Here is a 24,966-nt window from a genome sequence, read left to right as displayed (position 1 = left end):
AGCACGCGCTCATCTCTCTCTCACGAGTCATCGCAGGAGGAACTCGAGTCACAGCGGATGCGCATTCAACTTCGTCATCCGCTCTACAATTCGAGGGGGGGGGAGGCAATCTAGCCGTGCGCTTTCTTGAGAACGGGAAAGCATCGCAGTCGCTTCGGAGAATTGCCGAAGATATCTGCTGCTGGGAGGTGTTTCCCCCCCCCCCCTCATAATAGGATTTTACCGCTCGCTCCGACTTGATAAAAGTACCCTCGCTCGCGTGTGCGTCTATTAATTTGCGTCTTCGGTGCGTGCGTGCCACCGCCACCCCGATTAGCCAACTTCCTCCAGCTGTGCTAGCGAACCAACAGCGTTCCAGTCGCACATGCCGTTCCCGAAACCGCACGTGTTATCAGCTGTTGCCGTGATGCTTTGCGGTGATACGAACGCGCGTGGGCTGCAGCTCAGTTGCGCTCTGTCTTTCTCTAGCTAAGCAGGGCGAGCGCGCGGTCGCACCTGAAGACGAGCCCTGGACTCACTTTACCGATCACTTGTGTCCCTCCGCCGTACGGAGAGTGCGTGGAAGATGTTCGCGGCGTTCTTGCAACAGGTGTGCTTTGGACTCTTGCCGATCCCGTGCTGGTGACCGAAGATTCGCCGCGATGACCTCCACAGTTCCGGTCGTGTCCAGTTTCAAGCATTCCGAAGAGCGAAACTACGGTGAGTTGTTTGTGTTGCTTTTGTCGTCACCCAAGGCGAAGACGCGCGCGTCCCCGTCCCTAACAGACTTCGCTGTCCTCGGTCATGGTTGCCGTGTTTACTTCCACTCATCAATTTCCCGTTTGTCGCGCGATAGATTTTGTCCGATTTGACAGGGCGGAGGTTGTGACCTTTGATCTGCCAAAGGTTTTTATCTCGAAATCGCTCTTCATTCGCTGATCGACGAATCGAATCAAACTCTCCTTGGGCGCGTTTCCCTCACGAAAATCTCGTTTTGCTGGGGCGGAATCCCCTCCCCCTTGAACTCCCCCCCCCACAGCTGGAAAAAGCATCGTCGGGATTTAACTTTCCGAGATGGCATCGAAAGCTTTCGTCATTGGAAATATTCGCCGTGTTGTCAGCCCTCGTTTCCTTTCTACGCGTCGCCACAAACGGAAATGGTATGTAGGTGTTCAGGGCAGTCGTAGTCCGCCGAGTTATTAACAGGATGATGTCGGTGCGAATGAAGTCCCGAAGTAAGGCGAAGGAGCTGCTTACTTTCGATGAGACGAAATTTCGCTCATCGAAAAGTTCCGCCCTTCATCGAGCCCTTTGAAAGCAGCTGTTTGGAATTTGCAGACGTGAAACCCTTTCACGGGATTGAGTCCGTAATTCGGAAGGCGTTCTTTACGAGCATTCCTCGTTAATGAATTAAATTTTTCGTGCGGTGGATCCGAGCTTCGATTTCTTATTTCTCGACCCAATAAACTCGACACGATTTCGTATAAGTAGGATTAGAAAATATCAAGAAACCAAATCGCGTAACTATTGCAGCGCTCCCTCGCGGCCGATTTATTTTCTCCTCTTTAGATCAAGCATTAGAGTCGTCCTGTTGTGTCCGAGACACATCAAAGGGGATTGCAAATATTCAATGCACGATACCGTAATCATACGAATGGAGATTAAAGAGTTCAGAATTAGAAAATAAAAATCGATAATAAAAAATAGCTGAAACGTATTGAAGTGGTCAAGCTGCGATTTAAAGTAAGCTTCGCTTAGAATCACATTAATTTTAATCAAAATCGGTTAAAATATTAATCATTTGTGATTTTTCTTTATAAATTTTAAGCGCATTTATTTTTTTATTATTATGAAAATATTATTCTGAATTTATTTTATATATTTGTAGCATCTTTACTAATGCACTCATCGCATCACATTTTGAACGAAACTTTCTCAGCTGCGTGCTACGCTCTCGTGGATTTGGAGAGCACAAGAAAGGGATGGGGATTTGGGGAGGTGACTACGAGTCAAAGTTCAGAGGACGTATTGAAAAGTGGCCAAAATAGTCCAAAGGATTATTTGGGGATTGAAAACCACGCCGACAACCTGAGATAAGGAGGTCATCACACACCTTATAAGATAGTCTCGATTTACGGCCCCGTGTGGACTACTGTGCACGAGTCTAGTCACGAGGACTTCTTTGAAATATGGAAGAGATGGCGGAAAGTCTACGGGATGCTCCCTATGAGGACTCTCTGAAGAATTGGTCCATAAGCGGAAAAGGAGGAATCCGATGGAGACGTCGTCGGGGCCTTTCGTGGGATGTTTTTAGCGGAAGAGTGCGGTCAGCCAAGGCGTGTTCTTATGTGGCGAATGAGTGCCGTGGATTTCCAGTCGCTTGCGAGCGTTAATACCAGCGAAAGAGTTGAAAGCGAATATGACAGGCCGCGAGCAACGATGGGCAGTGGACCACCCCCGATGAGTGTGTGCAGACACCATCCACGGAGGTGCGCTTATAATAATAATAATGACGTCATCAAGAAAGTTTGAAAGATCTTATTTGAAGGTCATCCGCGTTGACCTTCAAAAATGGGCGGCCTTTGACCGCTTCGCATTCTTAACATCAATTCGAATTTGTTCGGATTTTTTTTTTCTCCTTCGGATTTAAACACGTTTTTTGGGAAATGTGGAGCAGCGACGACGCATTTCCCCCCGATGAGGCTTCTCGGAAACATCCTCCAATTCCCAAATGAAATCCAGCATAGCAAGCCCTCAACTGCACGTGCGAAATCTTGTTCCCATTATACGAAGAGTTTCGTTATGTGAACGGTGGGTCACGAGAGATTTCAAAAATAAATACGGAAACGGAAGAGAGTTTGAGGCGGAAGGGACAAAGTTTGTCTTGTGCGGTGCACGTGAAAAGATCGATCAGGGAATGAGGGGGGGGGGGGTTAATGCTTTAAAGAAGCGAGGAATTAATTTTATCACCTGATTATATACAACTCAAAGGAGGTTCGGATTTGTGGTCACCCTCTGGCGATTTCGCATTTGGATGTTTTATTCATTTTAACTGCAACTGCTTTACTTTACTTTGCGGATGAGCTTTTTTTTTTTACGGACGTTGTGGAAATGCTTTTATTTGAAAGGCGGCATATTCGCCGTGGTCACACCCTTTCAAAGAAAGGGGGGGTGAATGATTTAAGGCTGTCACATCATCTCAGGATGACCCTCGGGGTGTGAAACGAGCTGTCTGATGGGTGGTCCGTGGCCATTCCACCCCACCGACATCGTATCACGCGCTGATGCGCATTTCTACATAAATGATTAAAACCAAAAAGTTTCGAAAAAAAAAGGGATTCGAACTCCCTCGCGATCGCGTTTCCATTTGCTTGTGTCGGTTTGTGAGAAGACAAATCCCTCGCCGAGTTTCTTGAAATTGCGAAAAGGATCTCGGCTTTTCTCTAACGGGTTCGCCAAACAAAACGGTCGAGTGAAAAACGTGTCATCCTCCGGCGAGCTTCCTGTTTGAGCCACGGAATCGACATCGACGACGACGATCCATCCCAGGCGAGGTCTCTCGAGCTTTTCCGAAATTAAAACCTCAACACTGGGATCGAGTGGAGTAAACGCAGATCAGACCTTTCCCTGAACAAGCATCGGCAGCTCCGAAACTCGCTCGGATCCTCGTTTTTAAAAGGCGAACACACTTCGACGGAGGGAACGAAAGGGTAAAAGTTCTCGAACGAAAAAGAGTCTCCCGCACGCACGCACGCACACACAAAACCACCTTCGCGTTTTCAACGTACTTAGTTCCGGGTGCAGAAGACGAGGGTGCGTCTGTTTGGAAGGGGACCCTCGAGACCTCGTCGCTTTAAAGTGACGTCTGCGTTGTTGTTTGCTGAAAGTCGAGTGTTGGCATGGAAACGAGGATTAAGGCTGTATGCCGAGGATTATTCCCTGCGAGCATTCCGAAGTGTCACCAGAATGCCACAATCAGAAGTGCTGATAACGCTGAAGGCGGTTAAGGATGAACTCTCGGTGCAGGTTGCTGCGGCAGAAACTCTCCTGGACTATATTTCATCGGAAAACGCATTCGCACGCGTCACATTGCGGTAGGGACGCAATTAGGAATCGGGAAAGGGAAGCACATCTACCGTGAATTTCCATGCACCGTGAACCCCGATTCATTGCGGGAGCAACACTGTCATTAAGGAGGGAACAACCACCCTCGTGTAAAAAAGGGATTTCAGTAAAGAGATCTGATCGCAGCCATTGCGCTAGTTGATCCCCTTCCACCCCCCCATCCCTCATTCTCATGAGCCGCTTCGTCAAGGCCAAAGGTCCTTCCTGACGACCATCTTTAAGTTCGCGCGCTATCATTTCCAGGCGAACCCCTAACACCTGCCGAGCCTTATCGCATGCTTCAACCGTCATCTAATCTCCCACGCCGCTTATCTGCTCCGCTGTCTCGACGTCCCTCCGTCCACCTCCTGTTTATTCCGCAATGGTGTGTGCGGAGAGATTGCGAGAGCTCGTCTTCGTCGGTCTGGAAACACCGACAGCTGCACCAACTTCGCTTATTTCGCACACACGAAGCGAGCTTTCTGCGGATGGAAGCGTGCAGGGCCGGAAAGGTTTTCGTTGGGAAAAAATACCAAACTCAAACAAGCGACAGACTGCAGCGCCCTCGCAAAGATTTTTGAAGAGAAGCCCGCCATTGTTTGGAATGACCCTGCGCACGCAAATTAACCATCACGAATCCCATCCATGAAAAGGTCAGAGAAATTCGGTTGAAGCTGAGGTCAAAAATGCTGGTTTTGACCTCAGCCCCACGCAATGCAGACCAACCCCCATTTCCCACAAGGGGACAAAACATATTACTGAGTTTTATCTGTGACGCGATGTGTGGCTGACAATCGAAAAGGTTAATTAAAGAGGCGTTGGGATAAAATTTTTCGGCCATGTTGTCCACACGGAGAACGACCCCTCTCCAAGCCATATCGCGGCCTCGACAACGTCACCATAGCGGGCTGCTCAAGCTCCTTCCGTGCGCGATATGGAGAAACTGTCAGCGAGATTATTCTCCATGTGGCCTCCCGTGTGAGGTTCGTTCTCTCGTGGTGTCTGAGCGTCGATTTGCAGACCCCCCCCCGAGTACTTGCCCTCGGATGAGGGTGGAGGAGAATTTTGGTGCCTGCAGCGCCTTGAAGGTGCGCCACTCTGCAGATAATAAGAAGGCTTTCGTCGAAATGACCTCTTCCAGGAGACGGATCCAATGACGCCGACGTCACTCGCTCTACGTTGCGTTCTTGGAAACCACCGAGATGCTTTTTCGTTGATTATTTTGGTTCCTGTCTTTCCAAATTACGGAACATCCGGGAATGAGAAGAAACTTCAACGGGCGATGCGTTTGTTGATGACCTCCAAAACGACGAATCCTCCGATCAAATTCGAACGAGCTGCTTTTGAATATTCGACGGCGCCAGCACCCCAGACTGTGCATCGTTATCTGTGGATCGAGGTGACCACGCCTCGAGGGTCAACTCAGCTGCTCGCGCGAAGGGGACGTTCGCCAATTACCAACATGTTGGTGCTCCCCAAACGTGCACTGACAGGTTTTTATTGCCGGCGTCTCGTCAGGTGAGTTAACCCTCGAGGCGTGGTCACCTCGATCCACAGACAACGATGCACAGTCTGGGGTGCTGGCGCCGTCGAACGGAGTTTGTTTCTTAAAGGGGCAGTTTTAGTGCTTTCGTACGATAAGAAAAAAACGGATTTCTTCGGAAGCCCTTTTGAAAGGCTCGAACGAGGGTCGTCCGAAAGTGAGCCGTGAAATATTTATTCATAAATGTCAGGATTCGAGTTCGCGCAACTGAATTGCGGTTAGCAGGCGTTCGGATTTTAAAAGAACGTCTGTCGTCACTAAAGCAGCACGTGCACGAATGTACGTGTGCGAGTACGTGCAGTCGCTAGAAAAGACACAAAGCACGGAACGAAGTTCGAGCTGATCTCCGTCCCTCCCCCGCGATTGGTTTGTGCAGGTGGTGTACGAGTGCGGCGCTAGTAGGAGCGGCCTTGACGCCAATTTCTGGGTGGGCACGTGCTCTGGCAGGTGTCGAAACAGGTGCGGTTTTTCCCCGTAACACTTACATAAGACTGCGCAACAGACGCAGCTTTTGGTGATGTCGGTCAAATGGAACTTCTGCCCCCCCCCCCCCACACCTTCTGCAAATATTCCGCTCCGAAAAGGGAACAGTTCGAGGGGAAGTGCGTGGAGAAAATGTGCTTCCGACATCTCGAAATAATCCGTCGTATGACATCCCGTCTGTTCGCAATTTCTCGACTCGAAAGGTTGCGTCGAGGGTGTTGGATAATACTGGGGAGGGAAGGGGGACTGTCTTCTTCATTAAACGTCGGCAAAGTCTTTTTTTGTGAGAAGTGGTTGAAACAAATTAATTTTTTATTTTTTTAGGGGGGGTCGAGCGCGATTTCGACAGCAGACTTCTCTCTCGTTTTCTGCTTCCACGTGACAACCCCTCTACTCGGTGCCGAATCGGACCTCGTCAAAGGAGGTTGAAGCCTCGGCGATCGTTCCTCCAATCCCCGTCTTTAGAACGATGGATTAAATCCTATTTGCGCCGAGTGGTTGCGGAGCCTTCCGTACGGCGCTCGCACACACGTAAGCGAGTGTTTTTGATAATTTTGTGAAAAGGGAGGAATTTTGCAAGATTGTCGTGAGGGGTCGTTTCCTGACCGAACGAAGCTCGAAATCGCTTGGAAGTGACGATGAGTGAAGAAGAAATCCGCTTGAGTGGTGGCGAGTAAGAGAGAGAGAGAGAGAAAGGAGTACGCAAGGGGGGGGGGGGGTCGGTGACGAAGGAGACGACCTCTGAATGAAGTTATGCTTGTCCAACAGACCCTTTCGATTAATCTCATTTCAAACAACTTTACACTTTGTGTGTGTGTGTGTGTGTGTGTGTGTGTGTGTGTGTGTGTGTGTGTGTGTGTGTGTGTGTGTGTGTGTGTGTGTGTGTGTGTTCGCTTATAATTCGTGCAAATCATTCCTTAAAAACAAAATTGGAAATCCTTCTCAATTCAGCTTCCTTTCGGATTTATTAATGGACGCGGCTTTTGTGATGCGACCTTCTTTTGTGCTGTTAGATGCGCCCTCGACGACCTTCGCCTTGCTTTACACCCCAAATTTCAGTAATGAGTAGGAAAACAGTTGTCCCTATTTACGAAAAGGGAAACAAAAATAACATGAAAAATTACAGACCGACCTCCCCTCTACCGGTCTTCTTGTAAATATTAGAGAAACTGTTAAAAAGTAGGCTCGTGTCATGAAATTTTTGATAAAAACAACTTGTTTTCAAAAAATCAATTCGGGCAAAAGTTTAGCACGGCACGTGCTTTACTCAACTTTATAAACACAGTTTATACCTCCCTTGACGAACGTAAACTAACATTAGCGGTGTTTGTAGATATACACAAAGCTTTAGACACGCTATCGCATGAAATTTTAATTTAAAAAAAAAAGAGAGAAATCATAGGAATACGAGACACTGCTCCTAGATTCTGGTGTACCACAAGGATCTGTCTTGGACCAATTTTATTTAATATTTTTATCAATGATCTGCAATCTTAAACTGTTGTAGATGATACAGTAATAATCTTTTCTACGGACACGGCCGAATAAATGAAAACCATCGTGAACGCTGATCTTTTGAAAGTAGCAAATTGGTTCCAGTCAAACAAACTCAGTCTGAATGTCTCACAAACTAAACATGTAAATTTTAACTTGCGAAATACAACTGGCAAAATGAACTTCGCTGCACAATTAATTTTGCGTGATTGGAATTGCAGGACAAATTTAAATTGCAACTGCGAGAAAATAGGAAAAGTGAGTGTAATAACTTACTCGGGATTAAAAATTGATAGTAATTTAAGCTGGAAACCGCATATCACCGATGTCGTAAAGAAAGTAAGGATTATGTTGAACAGACTGTACTGCCTAAACAGATTCTTAAATTTAAACATGCTAAAAGTATTATATTCTGCCTGGATTCAAAGCACACTACAATATGGTACATTAAGTTGGGGAGGAATCCATCGCACTAAACCTTTAGCCTCGACTCAGCTTAAAGGAATTAAAATCTTAACTAGAAACGAATATAAGGACACTGCAATGTGTAATAAATGCACCACACTAAACATACTACCCCTTAGATATTTATACGACTATAGGGTTCTATTATTCACAAAACACGACAACGAATACGTAAATATCAAACAAGATGCTTTCCTTGGTAGACATAAGGGCCTAAAATGTTTAGTTCCCAAAGCAAATGAAGAAGCAACACACGAACATTATGCTTATTTAGTGCTAAACATATTCAACACACCACCTTTAACAATAAGAAATGAAAGTATCCCAAACAAATACAAAACTGTAATATGAAAGAGTATTTATTTTCCCACGGAAATGAGGAAGCACTTTTCTAATAATAATAATATATGATGATTGGTAAAATAATAATAATAATTGGTAAAATAGAATAATAATATATGATGATTGGTTTTAGCATTTTGGTATTAAAAAGATCCTGTTTCAGGTGTAAAATGTAAAAAATTTAAAAGCTCTTTAACTGCTTGTTTTTTTTTATTTTATTCCCAAACCTAATTAATGTTAACCAGTTTTTTTCTGTATATACTAGCATGCAGTTTTATTATGCTAATATGTAATATGCGCATTATACGTGCGTATATAATGATGATGCATTTCATAACTTTTTGTAACTTCAATACATGTCGTAATCTGGACGAGCAGTGCCCTCCCCCCCACCTTGTGATCACAATCGAATGACGTCATATTGCAATGACATCTCGCGATTCGTTGAATGGTGAAAAAAGTCATCGCTTTCCCTTTCAGTTTTGCTGATATAAGAAGGGGGGAAGTCATCTTTTTAGAAGATTTATTCCCCCCCCCCCCCAACGCACTTCCACGTGGATTTTGTCTTCTGTGGTCGGGCCGAGAGAGGCGGCGATCCGATTAGCACAAAAGCGAACTCCCTAAATTTAGCAGATTTGCAGCTCGTTAGGAAAGGCACGTGGAAGACGGACAAGCCGACCTTCGTGGCACGCAAATGACAGTCTGAGATGTGTTGCTCGGACGTAACACAACTCGAAGAAAGCGAGCACGAGTTGCTGTTCGAAATGTTGTGACGTCATCGGGAACGGAAAAATCTTTTGAAGCCGCAAAAACATCGAAACGCAATTTCGTGTGTGGTTGACGCAAATTGCGATCCGTGAAAAGCGAAGGAAGTTTTGTGACTCCGTAAAAAGGCTCGGAATAGATGCGATTTGCAAGTCATCAACGGAGTAGCGTAAAATTCGGAGAGGAGTGCGTCAGCTCCTAGAATGTTGGGAGCGCTACGAATTCCCGAACGAGGAAAATGATGTCTGTCAGCATCGGTTGCGCGAGTGAAGCGCCAAACAATCTTCTTCTTCCATTTCAGGCCTCCAGTAAGAGGGGTGGGGTTCACTCCGCGCTATCAGAAACATTCGTTACCACGGCGGGATTCGAATCCGCAAACTGGAGAAGTTTTAATTACTGTCTCTGTTAGAAAACTATGAATACGTCACACTCATTAAGCACGTGGTGCGCGAATGTTATTCTTACAATTGCGCACGCCCAATGATTTCACGTGAAGTGCGTGCACTGAACAAAGCTTCATCCTGAGCAGGTCCGTTTTCAAAGGAGGAAAAGACGCGATAAGACAAACGTGAAGCAGCCTCGCGACAAAATCTTCAGCGAGTTCTTGATCTCACCTCTGTTGATAAAAACGCGTTCGTCCCTTCTTATCTGGGATCTTCCTTGAAACGCCAAGGAACACGAAGAAGAGCAGAAGGAAGCGAGAGCTTCCTGTTCTCCGCTTCTTGGTAAGCAGGATCTTCTTTGTTTCGTGGAATGCGAAGATGCAAACATACACTAATGGGGGGAGGGGGTATTTCGATAATATTTGCGCAAGTATTAATTATTGTCTCAACTTTTGGCATCTTCTCTCTCTCTTTCTGTCACTCTCACAATGGCACTGGCTGTTATCTCCCTTCTGGTCAGCACTTTTGTGTACGTCCTGGTCACATTATGAGATCGCAACCATTTACTGAATTTCCACAACATTTTATATTCCTTCCCCCCCCCCCCCCCCCGACCCACTCTGGTTAAAAACGGATCGCAAACGACTCAAACTGCAGACGAACCAGTTCACGTTTCATCGAAAACTGCGAAGTGCTTTTTTTTTTTTTTTTTGTAGGGGTGGGTGGAGGGTAGTCATTTTGAAAGAGTGAGTGACATTCCGTGGTTTTCCTCGAGCAGGTTTAACTGAATGCGGTGGACTTGCAACAAAAGAATCAATCTCTTCTTGAAAGACCACTGAGCAGTCGGATTGGAAACGAGCTCGATTCGATTCCAACCCAAATTCCTTCCGAAGACTTGACTGCAATCCCTCAGATTTGAAGCATTCAGAGGTGCTGGGGAGGGGAATGGGGGGAATGTGTCTGTAGAAGCGCACTGGAAAACGTTGCATAAGACGCACGTCGCACGGAAATGTTAATTTAAAAAAAAGACGTCACTTCCTGTCTGGAGTGACGTGTGTCCGGTCTGTCGAACACGAGCCACACGAGTTAGCATCCTTTAAACGAACATCCTTTAAAGGGTCCGCTGGCAACCTATAAAAGCAAAAACTTTCCAAGGCTCGGGACAAAAAGGAAAATTCTCGAACCTTGTTGGGAGCGCGTGCCCACTGAAATTCCCTAAAACAACAAACAAAAAAGTGCTGCGAATTCACTCGCAGATGCTCCCCAGTCGTTTAATGAATTTGTGGCCAAAATGTTAAACCCTTCACAGCCGCGCATCGAACACACTTCATTCACTTTTCTTCTTGTTCTTTCATTTCGTACACTGCGTTTCAATGGTTACAAGTTCATTCTTTCAGTCGTGCAACGAATTTCTTTTTACGGTCACCGCATACACGACAGGCTGTTCAATCGACTCGTAAAGCGCGTCACTACAAGGATGGACAGAAAGGAAAAAGAAGGGACTTGTTCCTGGATGTCTCTGCGAAAGACAGCAAAATGAACTGATCACTCATTAAATCAAAGCGGACATCTGCGCGCGATCAAGTAGATTTAGGAGGCACCGCCCGGCGAACGGAATTTCCGATCAGATCCTGTTCATTCACAAACGTTTCCATGAGAGAGCGAAAGAGAGAGACCCAGTTTAATGTGCAGTTGTGACACAAGTTGATATTGGGAGGGGCCAACCAATATTTGTTTTCCGTTCAGTCTCTCTTCTTGGTGTTGAATCATTTCGGAAAAGAGTTCTTCGCAGAATCCTCCATCGCTGACCTCACGTTCTCCATAAACACAAAAAAAGCAACGAAGGCCCGCGTGGCCCTGAGGGGATATCAGAAGATCAATCAGATCTTCTCTCTGGAAAATCAAGTTTCTAATCCCTCAATTCAACCAAATCGAAGTTGGAACTCGCACCGCGTCAAAGTGTTGACCACCAGATGGCTGCAACTGTCTGCCATACCAAACAGACCAAATTAAATCCAAAAGGTTTGTTTTTGTTACGTAATACGAGGAAGAATGATTATTGAAGGATAGTCAATGCTGATGGTAAGAAGATGACAGAAGCAGAAGAAATGGTTGAGTTGCTGAGCGATCACTCTTCAAGGATGCAGGCAGAGATTTTGCAGTTCTCAGAGAGACTGATGTGAGAATTGAAGTAGACGAACAGGAGGTGCTCAGCATAGTGAAAAAATACGAGTGTGAATACAGCAGTGGGACTGGGTAGGATGTTGGCCCACGTACTACGTGAATGTGCAGGAGAATTGGCATTGCCTCTGATGAAGTTGTCCAAGTCTCAGCTCTAGCAGTGTTCCAGGAAAGAGGGTAAGATGTACATAAAGCCGGCTCCAAGACAGACGTAGCAAATGACAGACCAACTGATATCTCGAGAGTTGTGTGGTTAAAGGAAAAATCTAGCTGCGTGTGGAGAGGACTCCACGGTGGGCTTCGCTAAAGGGAGGTCCTGCCTCGGTATTTTACTCACGTTTCATAATAAAATGACACAGAATTCGATAAGGGAAATTGCTACAACATGATACTTCAGGATTTGCAAAGACATTTGATAGAATACCGCATGGAAAAGTATTGCATAAGTTGCAGCAAATGGGAATGGAAATGAGACTGGTGGCATAGATGAGAGGGGGGGGTATCTTACAGACACCAGAGAGTAGAATATGGTGGAGTGGAATCTAGGAGAATGATGGTGACTAGCGGAATGGCTCAGAGTTCTGTACTGGGGCCGCTACTAATTTGTGCATTAAAGATAGACGGAATGATTTAAGAGGAGATATTCAGTTGTTTGATGATGCCAAAACAGTGAGGGCAACAGCTGATAAATGGGATGCGGATATTCTGCAGGACTTTTTGAAATAAACTGGCACTGTGGGCAAATGGTTGTCAGTTTAATGTTGCGAAATGTAAGGTTAAGCACTTTGGGTTGAAAAGATTACATACTTTGGATCACATTGAAGTTACTGGAAATTGATGCAGCAAGGAACTTGGGAAGAACGGTGGACGGAGAGTGAAGTTTCAAGAGCGTATTGCAAAAGTTGGTAAAAATGGCTGAAAGGATTACTTGGATGCTGAAGAACATGTTGGCAAATCTTTATAAAGCTTTAGTCGGGATCAGAATGTGGTAGAGAGGATTCAGAGACGAGTGAACAAGCTGGTGACGAGTATGTGGAATGCTCCTTATCGGGATTGATTGAAAGTGTGTGGGTTGCAAAGGTTAGTCGTTAAATGAAATCTTTAAAGGTTAAATGAAATCTTTACAGTCCTTGAGAAAAAACCATGACCTCAATATCACCAAAGCTGACAAGGGAAAAGCAACAGTAGTTATGGACTCAGCAAATTACAGAAGAAAACTTTCTCTTTTGCTTCGAGATCGTTCCACATATCAAGAAGATTATAATCCAACCAACAGACAACTAAAGAAATTAAATTCTCTCTTAGATGAAGTCATCAATTTAGATAAAGACACAATTGAAAGACTTAAAACTCATTTTGCAAGACCTCCTAGATTTTATGGCCTTCCTAAAATACATAAGATTGACTTTCCTCTTCGTTCAATAGTAGATTGTATTGATTCTCCTACTTACCGTATAGCCAAATATCTAGCTAAATTATTGAAATCTTACATTGGCAACTCTAATTCTTTTTTTTAAAAAACTCCTCAGATTTCTTAGAAAAATTTAAAAATGTCTCATTTCAACCTACAGATCTTATGCTTAGCTTTGATATAGAATCTTTATATGCCAATGTATCTCTCAAGGAAACTTTAAAATTACTTGCTGACATCTTTCCTGAAGACATCATAAAACTATTCGATTTCGTAATACATTCTGGATATTTCGTATGTCAAAATAAATTTTACAGCCAAGTAGAAGGAACGGCCATGGGAAGTCCTCTTTCTCCTGCTTTAGCCAACTTTTATTTGGAACATTTACAAAAAGTCCTCTTCGCATCTATTTTCCCTCAACCATCCTTTTGGGTAAGATATATAGATGACATTTTTACTATTTGGCCACACAGCAAAAACTCTTTACCTTCTTTTTTAAACAGTATCAATTCCTTGCATCATCGTATAAATTTACTATGGAAATAGAAGAAAACAACCAGTTATACTTTTTAGACGTTCTCCTCATCCGGTCACCTTCAAATACTCTTGCAACTACAGTATACAGGAAACCAATGTTCACAGGTCGTTATATTCTTAAAGAATCATCCATGTCAAAAAACAGGAATTATAAAATGCCTCATCAGAAGAGCCAAAACTAATTGTTCTACTTTTGATTATCTAGAGGAAGAACTTTCTACTATCCAACAACACATGAAACTCAATGGCTTTTCTGAAAAAACTCAACATCTTCTCAATTCTTATAATCCTCCACAAAACAACAAATTGCCAATTCCTTATATCTCCGGTATTTCAGAACCTATCACAAGAATTTTAAAGAAATATGATTTAACAGCTACGTATTCTGCTATTAACAAATTGTCTTCTCATTTTCCTTCTCCTAAAGACAAACGCTCAACTTTATCTCTTCCTGGAGTTTATCAAATTCCTTGCAACTGTGGTCTCTCCTATTTTGGACAGACTGGACGTTCTCTTGAAAAAAGAATCCAAGAACATCAATCCTCCATTCTTCACAACAAACCTGGAAAGTCTGGATTGGCTCAACACGGGATTGAAACTGACCACAGCATCTTTTGGTCCAGGACTCGCCTCTTACATAGATCCCGTTATAGGTTCGAACGTTTGATCAAGGAAAGCGTGGAGGCCTTGCTCCATCGTTCCAACCTGAATCGTAATGACTGCATATCTATATCAAAAATCTGGGAAAGTCCAATCAAGATTACTCATTAATTTTTTTTTTCCAATCATGTCTCTACTTCAAAATATTCCGTTTCATACTCAGTGATATAACATCACGCGGCGTGTTCTATTTTTAACGATCTATCGTTAGTAATCTAGCTTGTATTTTTTTAAAAATGTTCTTGTAATGCCACTGAAGATGGTCTGCTATTTCCAGATCGAAATATTTGGTTAAATAAACATCTTTCTTGTGTGTACGTGAATATATCATTCAGTGCCTAAAACTTGTCCATTCATCTTACGTCCATCTAATATCTTAACTTCTTACCAAACCCCACACGCATATACTTGAATTTTTTCCCCCCACATTAAAGTGTAAACGCCATTTTCTTGTCGACTCTTTTAAGATCGCCCTGTGATGAGCCGAAGTCATCTGAATCGTAGGTCATCCGAACTACTCTGCCAACTTCACTTCATCTCTTCCTCTTTCGTTCCGTCCTATCGCTGTTCTTTGGACCCCTCCCCACCCTCACTTCATCTTCCCGGAAGACCTTCAGCTGTTCAAGCAACATCTCAACAGATTCGCTCTCACCGTCTTGCCCATACCACGCTGATGCGCTTCCTACAAAATCAAATACGATTAAAACAAATAACAGTTTGGTTAGGTTAGGTTGTAAAATTGCACCTACCTTTTTTCTTTTTCTTTTTTTTTTTTTTTTTCGAGAAACGATTTCATAACTCGAGTTGTTTTTGCAGTGCGCATATGCTACGATTTCTCAATAATTCATGAAGTCGAAAGTTACTTGCAGTGAGTACGTTTCAACGTGTTTTTCGACGGCGTGATTTTATTTACACAGCAACATTTCTTCACTTAAATTTTAATGGAATTTTGCTCGTAAAAAAAACATTGCCTAAGGAAAAGAAAATGTTTTGTCATGGTTTTTGCGAGAGAGAGCGAACATGCTTGATGTTTCTAGCCATACTTCGCAGTGCGCATGACATAAACAGAATTAATATGCCAAACGATTGACGAACTAACGCATTAAATGTGACAATTAAAAAAAAAAAACGGAACGACTTGAGCGCCACTTCTTTAAATATTCTGCATCAATATTAATGTGGATTGAAATATAAATATATAAATATTTAAATGAATAAATCAAAGAAACATTTGTTGGGTAGTTGTATCAACTTCGGTAGTGTTGAAGATAACTGAACAAGGTCACCGAAACTCCTAGTTACGGAAGTTATTATGACCTTGGTTCTGTTTTGTTTGATTAACCTTTCGTGCAGTGCGCAAAACAAATAGGCATAACCTTTGTACAGCATTATGAGTATTGCTGCTGCATAATTGATGGCAGCGTCATAAATGCAACAATAATCGATTCACAAATAAGCATGAATATGAAAGCTTTTTTTGTGGCTTGTGTTTTCCCCTTCGTCCTCGGCTTTATTTACTTTGTGTTGGCCATTCTCTCTCTCAACATAAAGGGAAAGGCGCGATTCCGTTTATTGCCAAAAATATATTAAAAAAAGTTAGCAATTTCAACCTAGCTGTTCTGATCCCCCCCCCCCATCCCTTCTTTAGTGGCTTGAGAATCGTCGAAAGGTGAAGACATTTCTAGCAGCTTCTTGGGTGACGACTTTGGGGATAAATGAACCATGCTAGTGCTCTCTCTCTCTCTCTCTCTCTCTCTCTCTATGTACTGATGATAGCATTCACAGCAGTTGATGAAGCATTTGGTGACGCTGCACACTCGTTTTCGATGAGTAATGAACTGTTCTTTCCATCTCCCACCCCTAAGATTTTTTTTTTTTTTTTTGAATGGCACTACTCAGCGGTTTCAGAACTATTGGTCTCTGTTAGCGTGATCCAAGGGTAAGACGTTTCTCGGTAAGCTGAGTTTTTGATGTTAATACAAAAAAAAAAAAATAAAATCTGGTAGTCGATCTTCAACAAGGGTTCGCGTTATTCGCTTTCTTATAAGCGCGTTCGAAACAGCAAACACTTCATATTTTTAAGCCTTTTTTTTTGTATATAAATCTCGAAAAATCCAGAAGGTCTAGAATTTTTCTGATTGCATCTGCGTTTTTGTTATAAAAACCCCTGCGGGGCTTTTTTTTTCTTTTTTTTTTTTTCTGCCCTGCGCAAGCACGTCGGTCAATAAATTTGCAAATCACAAGTTTCTCATTTAAGAAATGAGAAACTTGTGATTTGCAAAGAGATTAAGAGGTTTTCCAGGCAATTAAGAGATTTTTTTGTGGCTTCGACCGGAATTCAAACTCGCTTAAATGCCCTCAGCGGATCCTTCTTGTCGGATGACCTTTCTGCAAATCTCACAAAATGTCTTCATTACGGAAAACACTTTGATGAAGACGCACATTCCTAGCATTTTGTTTTCGAAGAAAATAAAATTCTCACACTTTTGCGATTTGTTTTGTCAAAACATTTGTTGATCGTTGCGAACGCGGATGACTCGAAATGCGGGTCTCGGGTTCAACTCGGCTTCCTGACATTTCGTTTCGCTTCTGACTTGCAGAACGCGCTGTCTGCCACCAGACGTCGCTTGTTTTTGTCGATTTGCATGCGAAACGTCACCAAATTCTGCCGAAAGTGACATTCGCAGGCCTACTCAAAGACGCGTCCAGGGGGTGGTGTCACCCGCACACTTGGAAGATGCCGCCGAAGGTCTGGTGGCAAACTTCCAACTTGTCACGTTCGAGAGATGTTTAACGTGCGCGACTTCATAGGCCAGGACACGTCACTAAAGACGCGAGTCACGTGCTTTCCTTTTTTTTTTTTTTGTGGGAAGGAAGGAAGGTCTGTTGCTAAGAGGATGGTTTGAAAGCGGAAGCACCGAAATCGCATAAGTGGAAGGGAGGAGGAATTATTATTATTATGCGACACCTCCAGGATGCATCGAACGATCGATCCCTTCCAAGTACTAGCCGCGCTTAAACTGGCTTTACTTTTTGCGAGCCATTAGTAGCAGAGGCTCTGCCAATCGACCAAGGAGGTGTGCGACGGTTCATTTCCGTTCAGGAAACGCTCCCTCCAGTCAGCTGATAGCCATTAGTCTCGTGTGGAGTCTTGCATTTTTCATTCTGCTGTTTCTCGCCTGCGGAGAGTCTTCGATACATTCTGAGGGATTTAAGAAAACGAGATCTTCAATTTCCTCCCGTGGAAGTTCGACTTGACGCGTCCAAGTGCGGAGCAGCCCCTGACTTGCTGGAACTGAAGTGACTTTCCGTGTTGGTTGGTCCGGCAGCGAATATCCCGCCCTGCTTAGCGTTCGTTCCCTTAAATTCTTTTCCCTTTTTATTTCATTATCCACGTGAAAAAACTAAACCCCTCGGTTACGTACGAGTCCGCCCCCCCCCCCCCCTTACTTCTACGACGCTGTTCGACTGCCACCAGAACGCAATTCTTCAACGCGTTGTTCGTGTGATCGGGTAACGCCGCCCGCATTCAGGTCGCTATTCCCGCCAACCGTAAGGTGAAAGGAGAATAAAAAGAAACGCCATCAGCACCGAGATTCTTCGGACGAGATGCTCGTTAACAGACGGCGATGTTTCGGTTTATTGGCGAAGGTCACGTAGAATGAGGGTCGTTTTACGATCGGTGAATTCAGTGAGGCTCGTTTATGGTGACCCCAGCTGTCTGGGCGTTGACACCGAACGCGCGTCTGCACAGGTTGCTCCTCATACGGCAATCAAACGGAACGGACTCTCCTCTGCCGTAGCTCGAGGTCGACCTTTCTAAGTAGCGAAGGATCATTCCGGGGAGGGGGGGGGATTTAGAAGGCAGCTCGAAATTCTGAATGATTCCGCACAATGGCTTAGTGGCTCACTAGAGGGCGCTGCAAGCTTTGAGAATGCAGTTCTAAACTTGAGCTGAAATGGACTCCATTTTCGGCAGCATCGTATGAAGTTTGTCGCGTGGTGTACGTCTCACAGATTCGAGCTCAGTGGCGACACGTTTGCTCTTTTCATTTTTCTGCCTTATTCTCCAGCCCCCCCCCCCCTCAGTAAAGGGTGGGTAAATTCATAAAATATAATAACTTTCGGAATAACCAAACTTTTCCGCTCATGACATAATAATTAAAAGGACACTTAACGAAGAATTGATAACCTTAAGATTCAATGCACGAAATGGCAAAAGCAAAGATTGACCGAAAAAATCACAAACAGCAGAAGCCTCAAATGAACAGGTTCGATGTGTCGCTGTCTCAGCCTGTAACTCAAAACTCCTGCCATCGATACTGACCCTCGTGATACAATCACCTTCTTTGTGTACACCTCACCTGTTCAGTGTCTATGCTGAGGACATCATGCGTGTGGTACTGGATGAGCTTGAGACAGGAATTAAGATAGGTTCGGTAATCTGAGGTATGCTGACGACTGCTTTATAATGACAAGGAAGAACTACAACAAATTCTTAACAAAGTTAATGAGATTAGTAAGAACAGAGGACTTCAGCTCAGTCCTATCAAGACCGAGATTTTAAAGTTTTTCAAAGGAAATGCACAGACAGGGAAGCTCCTGAGAAACAAGTGTACCTTAATAGAGAAAGAATTGAGGAAGTCAGCAAGTTCGACTACCTGTGATCCATTATTAATGTGAAGAATTGCTGTTCAGAAGATGTCAGAAAAAGGTTAGGAATGGCTAAAACAGCAGTCAGAGACCTGTCTAAAATCTGGAAGGATGGATCTATCTCCATGGGAACAAAGTTGAGGATTTTAGATGCAGTTGTTTTTCCAACAGCGACTTATGGATGCGAGACTTGGAACCTAAAGAAGTCAGATAAGAAACGGATATCTGCTTTCGAGATGTGGTGTTACAGAAGGCTGTTGAGGATATCAATACTGAAAGGTATTGATATCCTAACACACATGAATGGGTGTTAGAGAAGATCAATAGAACTTTAAGGCTCCTTAAGGATATCGACAGAAGAAAATTAAAATATTTTGGACACATAGAAAGGATGGAAGAAGAACTCAAAACAATAATGGAAGGTAAAGTCCCTGCAAGGGGTGGACCGTCAATGAGATGGATCGTGTGTCTGGACTGAATGAGCTTTAGAGAGTTGAAGCCTCCAACGAAGAAAAGCATACAACAGGACTGGTGTGGCACATCGCCGAGCATCGGAGTGACCAATGGACATCTGTAGATGTCCAATGAAAAATAATTAAGAGACTTCGAGGTGGTTGACGAAGAAATTGGCCTTTTCTATTCAACCCTCGTTGAGAAAACTGGCATTCGTAGATTTATTTTTCTCAACAGCACTTTTATTTTCTTACGATAATCCATTGTGAATTGGGATGGTGGATTCACCTCGTTCTTTGCTGCAGCGTCACCGAGCTTTTTTTACTGAAGTGACACTCGCGTGAAGAAGAAAAGCTACCAACAGGCAGCTTTGAGAAGTATTTCTGCGGAAAAACTTCGTCTTCCTTTCGCTGACATCTTGCGTTACTTTCTTCTCCATGAGCGAAGGGGGTTTCCAATTACAAAGTTCCCTACTTCAATGCGATTGCTTAAAAAAAAAAAAAAAAAAAAAGCAATTTCGAAATGGCTCGAAAAAATCCTACTTGAAATCGCATTCGCAGAATTTCATCCATTGCATTAAAGGAAGGGTCCTTTTTGGCGCGAGCCACATCCGTTAAGGCAGAACGCGATCCTTGCATTTAACGCCCCCCCCCCCCCCACACACAAACATCAGCGAGGACATATCGCACTGTAGGAAGTGCGCCATTTTCGCCCTCTAAGTGAGAACCGAAGGAAGAGGGGTGTTCTCCTCCGCACTCAGCTGTGCGGGGTTTAATTCTGAACACGCCGTCGAAAAACAAACGGAAGGCTTTTGTAAAAAAAACAAAACGACACGGAGTGCGGTAGTAGTAATTGGCGATAGCGAACACGTTTGACAATATTTGAAGGAATTCCGCTCTGCAGCTGGAGGGGAAGCGCCGTTCATGCAAGGGGACGGAGTGACGATGGATGAAGCAGCGGACCGGAACGCCTTTGTTTCGCAACACACGAATACAACAAACGCTAAAAGCAAGCCGTTCTCCATCGGAAACGATGCCTACCGAAGGCCTGCAACAGTTGCTATGGCAACGGGTGACGTGGGCTCTTCCCTGCAGCCGAAGAGTTCGGATGAGGGTCGTCTCTTCTGTTAACCTCAATGGACATCGTTTCTCCGAAGAAGCCGAAGACTCTTCCTCTTCGTAATTAATATTACGCGGGGGAAAAAAGTATCATTTCCACCCCCCCGTATCTCTTCTCAACCAATCAACCCGCTTTCTATTCTGGACAAGTCGGTCTCACACGGCGATGGCAGAGGTTGTTTCCCTTTCCTGGGAACTCGGGTTTTTCACGCCGTTAACAGACGCGATGCCCTGTCGTTGTAGCGTCAGTTTGCTTCTGTCGTAATCCGAAATAATCCAATGGATAATCCCCAAGTGGAATTTTGTAGTGCGAAAAAAAAAAAAAAAAAGGACGTAAATATGCATTGTCACTAGATGGCGCTGAATGTCATTGCAGTGTTCCCATAACAACGGAAAGGGTCTTCTTCCAGACAGACGATCAAAACAACAAGGTGTCGGCTCACCTTGAAACTAAAGGTGGTCGAAATTTAAATTCCTCGCAGATGTTGGGAAGGCCGCTCCCCCCCCCCCCCCGACCAATCTAAAAATGCGTTCTTATGGCTTTCGACGGATGGTAGTGCAGAGGTCGTTGAGTTATTTTTCCCGACGGTTTCGGAACATTCCGCCCAATCTGCGGAGACGCGACGTTCGTTTTCTTCCCACGGCGAATTTCAACCACACCTGCGAAGTTCGCGCAAGAGTTTTGTTCTCGCTGCTTCTTCCGATCAGAAACAGCGGAGCGGGAAACAAATCGTGTGATCGATTTCGGCTCTCACCCTTTCGCTTCCTCTCTTCTCTAACCCACCGCGAAAGCTCGTCGTGATTTTAATATTTTTAAACTTCCAGGGTCAGGCTTGGAATAAATTGTCTTCAATTTTATTTATTTTCCCACAGAAATGAGGAAGCTCCCTTCAAAATAATTGCGTAAATTATTGGCTTTTGCATATTGGTATTCAAAGATCCAGAGTAGTAGGATAGGCGCTTTTAACCAGATCAAGATCAAGATAAGGAATCGTGACGTGAATGTTTGTTGTTATGAGATGTAAATAAATGACGTCATTTGTTAGTTGTAAATAGTGACGTTATTGTTTTGAATGGAAAAAGGAGATATATTAGTGGATAAGGAATCGTGTCGTGATTGGTCGGACACTTTTAACCAGATCAAGATAAGATAAGGAATCGTGACGTGGATGTTTGTTGTTATTGATTTTGGAATGTTTGGAATTTCGCTGGGGCCCCCCTTCTGACAGAAACATCACGTGGTGTTTTTGGTTCGTTTATTGCCTTGTGGGTGATATTATTATTATTATTATTATTATTCCTGATACCTCCAAGGAGTCTGAAGACTCATCGCGGGAGAACACCTACAACTGTCTCTACACCTAACCTCTGCTACGAATCATCTCCATCAACGACATCTACCGCCCACCTCCAACACCACCACAACTAGTAATTTTTGTCTGTAAATTGCGTGTGTTCTGAAGGGCCGATTTGTATGTATGCGGGATGAAAAACCCGAGTTTCCGGGAGAAAAAACCCTGCTACCTCCGTATGAGATCGGCTAACTCACCTTCGATTGATATTTAGAGATAAGAATCGTGACGTTATGTGTTTGGAAATTCACAGTTTCGAGGTTTTCTGAATAATTTCATTATATGCTATGTCACTCAAACATACAGTTTTTCTTCTTCTATAGATGGTTGTACTAATTTTTCCAATACAATTTGGGGTATTTCTTTACTGTTAAAGGGTGGGAATTCTTAGAGTATGTCGTGATGGCGGATGTGATTAAATTTTTTCTGAATAATTTAATTATATATACTAATGTAACTCAAACACGCTTTTTTTTCCCATAGTTCATCCGTATTTTCTTCTATATTCTTATTCTAATTCAAATTCATCCGAATATTTTGATTTGTCTAAATTAAGATCTTAAAGTTAAATAAATAAACAAATCGTGTGTGTGAATTCACGGTGATTTCAAAAGTGTTCTTACTTAATCATACATAACACATCAATGACACTGTTTGTTCTTTTAAGTTTACATGTTTATTTCACAGATATTATTTACAATGCAATATGCAGAAATAGGAATTTACATATATCACCAATGCATGTGATGCGTTTCCTGGCGTAACATTTCTTTGATGAGGCAAGTTTGATGCTACTTCCCAAATGATTATGGCAATTTCTGCGGTCACTAATATTAGCAGTACTGCTATAAAAGCAAGTATCTGCCACTTTTGCGATGGTTCTTAATTTTCACCTGCAAAGAAAAAAAAATCATTGATAGTAATGGAAAAGTTAGCAGATTACTATAATCCTAATACATTAGTTAGTTTTGGAAGTATCAAAGCTTTACAGAAACATACAAATTTGCCGCATGAAACCGTGAAAAGTTGGTTAGCAACACAGCCTACTTATGGCAGACATAAACCCATTAGAAGAAAGTTTAAACGCCATCAAATCAAAGTCCCGACACTTTTACACACTTTTCAATGTGATTTGGCAGATATGTCATCCCTTGCAAAAGAGAATGGGGGCGTATGTTTCCTTCTTGTGTGCATTGATTGTTTTTCCCGATTTGCGTGGGTTCGAACACTGAAGAAGAAATCCACAGACGATGTTGTTAATGCTTTCGAGTCTATTTTTAAAGAGGAAGTGCCATGTTACATAAACACTGATCAAGGAAAAGAGTTTTGCAACCAGAAAGTTCGTGCAATGTTTAAAAACCATAATATTCATTTCTGCACGATCAGGAGTGAAATGAAAGCACCCATTGCTGAAAGATTTATCAGAACATTGAAAACAAAGATCTACAAATGGATGACGTATACTAAAAGTAAAAGTTATACGAAAGTTCTGCCGACCCTTGTACATATTTATAACCTCACACCACACAGCACTAACGATATGGCTCCTTGGCAAGTTAACCTTCACAACGAGGATCGTGTTTGGAAATATTTGTACGGAACCCATGAGGAGACTACCAAACCAAAATTTCAAGTAGGTGATGGTGTGGTTTTAAGTGATGATACCCACAAATTTAGAAAAGGATTTTGGGTAACTGGACACGAGAATTGTTCACTATTGCTGAGGTTATTAATAGAAACCCTGTAGTATATAGAGTTCGCAGTCGGGACGGAGAGATAGTGGAGGGAACTTTCTGTGAACCTCAGCTGCAAAAGGCTAATATACCCAATGAACTTCCGGAAGACGTGTATCTAATCGAACAAGTACTTAAGCAGCGCAAACAGAAAGGAAAGCTTCAGTATTTTGTTAAGTGGCTCGGTTATCCCTCATCGTATAATTGTTGGGTTCGTAGCGAAGATGTTTTACTTAACCCTTCCCAGTAACGCAAGTATGAAAATGTTTCCTACAAACACGCAAACGAAATTTCAAGTAGAATTACCACACGAGATCAGACTTAAAAGTAAATGGGAAGTTACGTTTGCCGAAATTCATCTTCTGGGAGAATTTAATAACATAGATTCCGGTTACGATGAGTTTCATATGATACGTGGAGTTGCAGGAGAAGGAGTCAACACTATCGACAACAACATCACAGGAAATAAAGTTTTCGAAAAGTCTAAAGAAGGATTTTACAAAGTGTACAAGATTCCTCATGGCAGTTACAATTCACCCTCTGAACTCCTTCAAGCAGTGTCTGATGTGAGTTCTGTGATTACTGGAAAAAAGAACCCAAACAACGCCATTTCTCTGACAGTCCCAAAAGATTACAACCTGTTGTTTCCCAAGGAGGCCCCGGGTTTGGGTCTTCTATTGGGTTTTAATTAGATTGGTGTTAAACTGAAAGGTAGTACAATCACTGGGAAATATCCAGTTGATATAAAGAGAGGTGTAGCCGCATATTTAGTTTATTCTGATTTAATACAAGAACACATAGTTGGTGATACATGTGCACCATTGTTACGAGTTGTTTAGTGCAGCACCAAGTGTTCCTTCGTTTTTGCTCAACCTGATTATTATCCGTTACGAAAACAAACATTTCAGTCAATTAGCATTGAAATTCGTTCTGACAGTGGCGAGTTGTTCCACTTTCGTGGTGGCAAGACAATAGTTAAATTACAGTTCCGACAAGTGAAGGATGACTGATTATCTCAGATATTACACATTTCAGGCAAGTGGGGCTCAAACCCCCCAATACAACGTGGGTACGGATTAGGTAGCATTTTCAGAAGTGCCTTCTCCTTTCTAAGTCCACTTTTAAAACCTGCAGCTCAATTTGTCGGTCGTCAAGCCTTAAAAGCCGGGCAGCATATGATAGGAGATGTCTTGGAAGGGGTACCTGTATGTCGAGTCTTTATAAACAGAGCATCAGAAGCTGGGAAAACCATTGCTGAAAAGGCTCAGAGTCGATTACTTCAGAGAGGTCAAAGAAGCAAGAAGAAAAAA

At 43.2% G+C, this 24,966-nt stretch overlaps 1 protein-coding gene across 1 annotated transcript in view; it reads left to right on the top strand.

Annotated features, from left to right (window-relative positions):
- The first annotated feature begins 468 nt into the window (after positions 1-468).
- LOC150099123 (synaptotagmin-15-like) overlaps positions 469-24,966 on the top strand; it is a 69,768-nt gene continuing 45,270 nt past the window's right edge. Inside the window, exon 1 of the mRNA XM_090403902.1 lies at positions 469-699. The gene's annotated coding sequence lies outside the window, so the exon portion shown is untranslated. The remainder of the gene's footprint in view (positions 700-24,966) is intronic.

Source organism: Typopeltis vanoorti, chromosome 14, assembly GCF_054136105.1.
Source record: "Typopeltis vanoorti isolate ZY-2024b chromosome 14, IOZ_Tvanoo_1.0, whole genome shotgun sequence".
NCBI classification, from domain to species: Eukaryota; Metazoa; Arthropoda; class Arachnida; order Uropygi; family Thelyphonidae; genus Typopeltis; species Typopeltis vanoorti.
Note: the sequence above shows the minus strand (reverse complement) of the source record. Positions and strands in the feature narration are given on the sequence as shown.